Genomic DNA, 7,570 nt, shown 5'->3' with positions numbered 1-7,570 from the left:
CCAAGCACGGGTGTACCCCGCACGGCGAGCACGCGGGGAGCCCTGCTCTTGGCCACCGCCCGGAGGTACGGCAGGTGGGGTGAGAGGGAGGGGGTCCTCCCATCCTGACAGGTGTCTCAGCCACAGCTGGCCCCCCCCTCCCAAGCACGCAGCGAGGGGATCCCCAATCCGAGGAGTCGCGGATTTGCCCAGCCCTGCAAGACGGGAGTGCCGTCGAAGACACAGCATGGCACAGAGTGACAACCTCCATTTTCCTGCTTCACCCGAGACCCTGTCGTTTTCATCTGATCTGAGAAAACCCTACTGTGCTTCAGTCCCCCTGCCTCTCGGCTACGCTCGCATGCTGCACAGCAGAGAGCGGGGGCAGGTGGTCTGCTCAGTCCAGATCCTGGACACTTTCTCCTGTTTGCGGGTTCAAGCATGCAACCCTCACAGGCTTCTGAAAAACTGTTTAGTTTTGAGAGAGAGCGGGGGAGGGACAGGGAGCGATGAGGACAGAGGATCCGAAGCAGGCTCCAGGCTCCGAGCCGTCAGCACAGAGACCGGCGCGGGGCTCGAACTCACCGACTGGGAGATCATGACCTGAGCTGAAGTCGGACGCTCAACCGACTGAGCCACCCAGGTGCCCCCGGCTTTTTATGAATACCTGTACAGCCCCTCTGGGGAGTCTGAGGGTCGGCACGGACACAGTTCTCACACAGAACCCCTAAAAGAGCCAAGTGCTACTCTTACGTTGAGTCAAGTCCAGCTCAGAGCCAGTGCCTCCGTCATGTGCAGACACTGATTGGGCACCTGCCTCAGCGCCCCTTCAGGGCAGGAGGGAATGTCTGGCCTGCACCGGTGACATCGGGCCCTTTTGTGAAGGGACACCTCGAGCAACGGTGCGAGCTCAGGTTGCAGGCACAGACAGGTGGATGCCCTTGAGCTTGGATGCCAGCCCCACACATGCCACTGTGTGGCCTGACCCAGCCTCGAACTTCAGCCGCAGCATCTCTCAATGGAAGCTGACTGCCAGCTGAGAGCAGGGAGGAGAAACCAATGTGACCTGGTCCGGACTAGCCTGGGCCTTTGAATTCCAGCATGCCAGTCAGGAGGCTGCTGCCGGTGGAAGAAATGGCCCAAACAACAATAAAAAGTAGGGAGATATACGCGGTGTGCTGGGGGACAGTGCAACCAGATGCTGGCGGTCCCCGAGACGGGTCTTTGGCGGCCTTTGGTGGAGCCAGGGGGAGATAGTACCGCGGTCTGGTTGGACAGACCTGCAGTGCGAGGTGACAAAGCTGAGATTAGGGTTCAAGGTCAGGACAGAAGAGGGGACAGGATAGAGTTGGCGTAGGGCTAGGAACAAGCCACCGCACGGGGGGACAGGCAGGAGCAGCGTTTTTCACTGTCAGCTCATTCCCCCAGCGTTTACAGGGACTCCCGTTTTCCTGAGTGATGCTGAGAGTCCGGAAGACACTTCCTAAAATTAACTGATATGTCCCGGAGTTAAACACAGTCCTTCGTAATTTCCGAAAGCGTGCTCTCTGCATCTCAAGCCGCCTTCTCTCCTGTTCCGCTGGTGGATCCTTCTGAACCCCCAGGACTACAAAGCCCCAGCAGTTTCCCATCAATTAATCATCTGGGATCTGGAGTTTGAGAGCTGGTGGGCGTGTTCCAGCCCCGTCTGCAAATACCGGTGCCCAAGGAGACTTCCCCTCAAAGGGCGTCCGGTGAGTGGAGGTGTCTTACTTCTGTGGCCCCGTCTTTCACTCTGGGCAAGGGGGCTCATCTGTGGCAAACCCAGCCGCCGAACCGATCTGCATAAAGTGTTTGTAATATTCCTTTATTCTCTTAATGTCTTTAACGTCTTGGTGACCTGACCCCTTTATCGCCATGGAATCACCCTCTTTAGCCCTGGCGATATTCTTTGCTTTGCAATTGACTTTGTCAGATATTAATATCAGCACTCTAGTGATAAAGCAGCGTAAATTAGTGTTAGCACAGCACGGTTTATCTTTTTTCCATCCTTCTACCTTTTACCCATTTGTGTCTTTGGATTTGAAGGGGGTTTTTTGGGTAAACAGCATAGTTTGGGTCTTGCTTTTTATCCAATATGGCAGCACCTGCCTTTTAATGGAGGTGTTTAGACAATTTATATTCGATGTGATTCTTGAGATGGCTCAGTTCCAGCCCATCACCTTCCTTTTCTATTGGTCCCATCTACCAATTATTCTGCAATTTCTAGATTATTTATGACTATATTTATCCCCTTATAAGGCTCATTGGCTATAATTCCTTGTTATGTTATGTTTGTGGTTGACTTCGGGGAAGATTACACACCTGGGGTCACCTGGTGTGACCCCTCAGGTGGAGTCTAAGAACCGGCCAGTGGTAGCCTTCCATCCACCCTCCCCACTCCTGGCCTCTGTGCTGATGTGGTGACACATTTGATTTACACACACACGTGAACCCCAAAGTCTGCTACTATTGCTTACAGTCAATTTTATTTTAAAGACACTTGTCTCCTAACAGCAAGATTAACCTATCGACTAGGTGGTCACCACTTCTGGTGCTTCCATATTCCTTGGTGTCAACCCTTGTTTCCAGTGGTGTCATGTTCCTTCTGAAGAACTTTCTTGGACAGTTCTCCTGTTGTGGGTCTACTGTTGATAAATCCTTCCTTCCCTCCTTCCTTTCTTCCTTCCTTCCTTCCTTCCCTCCTTCCTTCCTTTCTTTTTTTGATAATTTTTTTCACCTTTTATTCTCGGGGGAAAAAGGCTTTGTTTCACCTTCATTTTTTTTTTATTTATATATGAAATTTATTGTCAAATTGGTTTCCATACAACACCCAGTGCTCATCCCAAAAGGTGCCCTCCTCAATACCCATCACCCACCCTCTCCTCCCTCCCACCCCCCATCAACCCTCAGTTTGCTCTCAGTTCTCAACAGTCTCTTATGCTTTGGCTCTCTCCCACTCTAACCTCTTTTTTTTTTTTTTTTCCTTCCCCTCCCCCATGGGTTCCTGTTAAGTTTCTCAGGATCCACATAAGAGTGAAACCATATGGTATCTGTCTTTCTCTGTATAGGGGCACTTGTACCCCAATGTTCATAGCAGCACTCTCAACAATAGCCAAATTATGGAAAGAGCCTAAATGTCCATCAACTGATGAATGGATAAAGAAATTGTGGTTTATATACACAATGGAATACTACGTGGCAATGAGAAAAAATGAAATATGGCCTTTTGTAGCAACGTGGATGGAACTGGAGAGTGTGATGCTAAGTGAAATAAGTCACCTTCATTTTTGGAAGATGCTGTAGTTGAGTTAGAATTTTAGGTTGACTTCTCTTTTTGTTTTTGTGATTTAAGCACGTAGCTGCACCAGCTTCCCACTCACATCGTTTCTGGCGAGAAATCTAGTCTTATGTTGTCTTTACTCCTCTGTACAGAAAATGCCATTTTTTCTCCAGCCTCTTTTAAGATTTTTCCTCCCCATCACTGGCTTCCAGAAGTTGGGCTCTAGTGCGACTTGGTGTGGTCTGCTTCATGTGGTTTCCTCATGACCAAACTTCACTGAGCTTCTTGGGTCAAATTCTTTTTTAGCATTATGTCCATTTTCCTTCAAATATTCTTATATCTTCCCTATCTTTACCTAACTTTTTGGACATATGAAATATTTTTATGATAACTGTTTTAATTTTTTCCCTGTTAATTCTAATATCTGAATCTATTTCTGGGTCTATTTCAGTTTATTGGCTTTTCTCCTCATTACATGTTCCTATTTGTCTGCTTTTTTTCACCTGCCCGATAATCTTCGATTGAATGCCAGGTATTGTCCATTTCTTCTTGTCGGGGGCTGGGTATTTTTGGATTCCTGTAAATATTCTCAAGCTTTGTTCTGGGTTGCGATTGAGTTTCTTGCAAACAGTTTGATCCTCTTGAGTCCTGCTTTTAAGTGGGATCAGAGCCTTGTTTAATCAGGGTACTTATTCTCCATGGTGGAGATGGGGGCTGGTGTTCTGCCAGCACTCACGAGGTCCAGTCTGGCTGGAACTGCCACTGTTCCCAGACGTGTGTGAGTGTCAGGCACCGGCCCTGTAACCTTTGAGGTGATCCTTCTTCTGGTCTTGGGTAGCTTCCTTCACACGAATCTGCTGATCAGAAACCAGCTTAACGCTTCAAGGCGAGCCTCTGTGGATCGGCGGCATGCTGTCAGGTAATGAAGCTGGCACTCTGCCCTGCAAAATGGGACCGCCTTGGTCTCCCCACACTCTCAACGGTATCCTCCCAATGCAGCGAAGCCCGTTGGGCATGCCTGGGCCCCCCTCCCTGTGCTGAAAGCCCAGCAGGCTGGGCAGTGGAGCCCTGATTTCTCCACGAGCCCACAGGGATCACTGTCCTTCGTTGCCTGAGCCCAGCGTCTTGACACCAGCTCTTTCATTTATTTCGTCTGGTTTTTGCTTGTTATTATTATTTTTTTTCAGGCAGAAGGGTCAGTTTGGTCCCTCTTACTCTATCATAACTAGAGGGAAATGGCAAGGTCTTCAGTTGTATTTTGGCTTCTCCTTCCCCACTAGATCTGTCTCATCCGTAACATCCCAGTGCCTGCATTGGTGCTGGGCACACAGTAGGTGCTGAATATCAATGACATGATTCAATGGGTACATGAATTTTACAGGAATAAACAAGTAACAAGCAGAAGGCGTTTTTCCCAAGTGTAAGGCATGAAGCCACCATCTTGGCGACTTATTTGTACTTGAGCCTGGTCTCCCCTCGATGACACTCTTGAAGGTATTCGATGATACTTGATGATACTCTGTTGGGCTAATTAATTCATTCACTGATTGATTTTAAGTAGGCGTCACTACTTAATTCAAGCCCAATGCGGGGCTTGAATTCATGACCCTGAGATCAAGGCCTGAGCTGAGATCAAGAGTCAGACTGAGCCCCCCAGGCGCCCCTGTAGGGTTTATTCTTCTAACACCCTTAGGACTTAACAACTTTGTCTTGCATGCTGTAGACTTTTAATAAATATTTGTTCAATGAACAAATGAACAGGAGACATTTACACGGGGGGTGTAAACAAACTTGAGTTGAGACACCCCCACGACACACTTTCTTTCTGCCCGGCAGTGCCCTCATTCTCTGGCACCACACCATCGCAGACCCGCTCAGTGGCCGGCCAGTGACAGAGGGTGATGTGGGGACGCGGCCACCCAACGCAGCATTAATTCTCACCCTCCACGTCTGCGTCTTGTCAAGGTTTTCAGATCGTCATCGGATGGGAAGCGTGAGGGACAGAGAAAGTTACGCAAAAATGTTAGCTGCCGTGGAAACGGACGACAGAATGTTAGCGGAAGTCAGTTGGCAAACAGAAGTGTCTCCACGAATGCGGAGCCTAGGACAGTGCCCGGCAGGTGGGAGCTGCTCACTACGTCTGGCATCCCAACTCAACAGTTCATCAGCTGCTACGGACACAGCTTGTCAGGAGGGACTCTCCCCTCCAGGACGTTCGGGTAAGCAGATGTGGCAGAAGGGTCCCCGGGCAGGCTGGTGACGGGCTTCAAAGCAGCTTGTGTCAGGGGAACAGGTGTCAGCCCTGAAGGGGGGAGATCATAACTATTAATCAGGACACAGGACACAGGGCACAGGGCACACTCCCAATCGGAGGGGTGGCTATCCTGTTCAGTCAGGGGGCACAGGACACAAACAGCCCTCTGGCTGGAGCAGAGCAGAGGCCGTGAAGACCAGAGAGTGGAATGCAGGGGGTGGGGAGCCCTTGATTCCTCTCCCCTTTTGGACTAGCTTTCAGGTTTCCCATCTGTGACTGAACGCGCTCCCCTGCCCAGCAGTTCAGATACAGCGTGTAGGTCACACTGGGATGAATGCAGGCTCCTGGTAGCCCTGGCCACCTGGCCTGCCTCCTCCCCAGAGCCTGGGAGCCTGGGAGCCTGGGGTGCACGGCATTTTGTTTTTAAAGCCTGGCAGCAGTGTGATCAATACCTGACCCTAGAATATTTCCGAGCCATTTTCATCGTTGAGCGGATTCCACTTGGTGGTTGCAAGCTGTGCTGGTTCTGAGTGGTGTCAGTTCTAAGCACCACCCCCCCCCCCCGCCGCGTTCTCAGCCCCTTGGAGAAGCCGAGGGGGCACCCAGCCTCCAGAGAGAGAGACCTTGAAATACTCCGGGAAAGACCCTTGGCACATGGGCTGTGCGGCACGCTCACAAATCCGCTGCAAGCACTGCCCTCTTGTGGTCACGCCGCAGATGAGACACTTCCTACAGGACGGCTCGTGCACAGTGGAAATGGGTTCCCTGTCAGGAAGAGCCCGGCTGATCCTTCTGTCCATGTCGTGCACACACACCTGCAAGCGAGCGGGACGTGACATCAGGTTATTCTCCTCTGTCATGAAAGAATAACGTGAGCATTCGATTTTCCAAAAAAAAAAAAAAAAAAAAAAAAAAAAAAAGTCAGACCTGTAGATCATGGTGGTGGATGTCCAGAATCACAGAATGTCCAAGCTGGAATGAATGTCTAAGAGGACCTTGTTCAAATCCCCCCTTTGTGAAAATTGCCGGAGACTAAAGTCCAGAGGGGTGAGGGACGTAGATCACGCAGCGAATTTTGGACTGTTTCTGGAGCAGTCTTTGTGCGTGGCTCTGTCACACCCGGGAGTGGCTCCCGCCCCCAGGCACCGGGTCCCTTCGCATGATCCCCCAGCAGACAGGAGGGCAGGGAGACTCAGGGGCAAGAGGCCTGCAGGGAGGAGATCTGAGTGGCCCTGTGGGCAGGTGGCTCACTTCTCCCCTTGCCCAGCCCTCTTCCGGTGCTGGGACCGTCTCTGGCCCCAGCCTGGCTCGGGGCCCTAGTGCCAGGACCAGACGAGCCAGGCTCGTGTGGCCACACAGATGAGACACCAGCTGGGCGTCGAGAAGAGTAGGGCCTGACCCAGAGCCTGGTCTTTCTCTGGATCTGTTTGCTCTCTGCTTCTGGCCGCTCCTTCCTCGTCACATGGGGCCACCGGTGGCTGCCTTGTGACCTCATGGAGTACTTTAGGAGTTTGGGTGGGGTTTTTTATTTTGGTGTACAAATGAAATTGTGATTTTCTTTTCTTTTCTTTTTTTCTTTCTTTCTTTTTTTTTTTTTGCTGTGGTGGTAAAATATACATAACATAAAAGGTACGGTCTTAAACGTTTTTAAGTGTAGCATTTAAGGGCTTTAAGTACATTCACGCTGTTGTGCAACCATAACCACCATCTGTTTCCAGAGCTTTCTCATCTTCCCAAACTGAAACTCTGTCCCTATGAAACACCGAGTCCCCGTCCCCTCCCCCAGCCCCTGACACCCACCCTTCTTCCTGTCTCTGTGCATCTGATTATTGTATGCCCCGTGTATAAGCGGCGTCACGGAGTATCTGTCCCTTTGTCACTGACTTATTTCACTGAGCACGATGTCCTTTTTAAGGCTGAATCACACTCCCCTGTGTGGGTGGACCCCATTCGCTCCCCCAGTCCCCCATGGATGGACACTCGAGTTGTTTCCACAGCAGAGCGGTCACGTCCCTCTCTGCGAGTGGACCCGTGTC

The sequence above is a fragment of the Herpailurus yagouaroundi genome, unplaced genomic scaffold (genome assembly GCF_014898765.1).
Source record: "Herpailurus yagouaroundi ecotype Mexico unplaced genomic scaffold, PumYag 202, whole genome shotgun sequence".
NCBI classification, from domain to species: domain Eukaryota; kingdom Metazoa; phylum Chordata; class Mammalia; order Carnivora; family Felidae; genus Herpailurus; species Herpailurus yagouaroundi.
Note: the sequence above shows the minus strand (reverse complement) of the source record.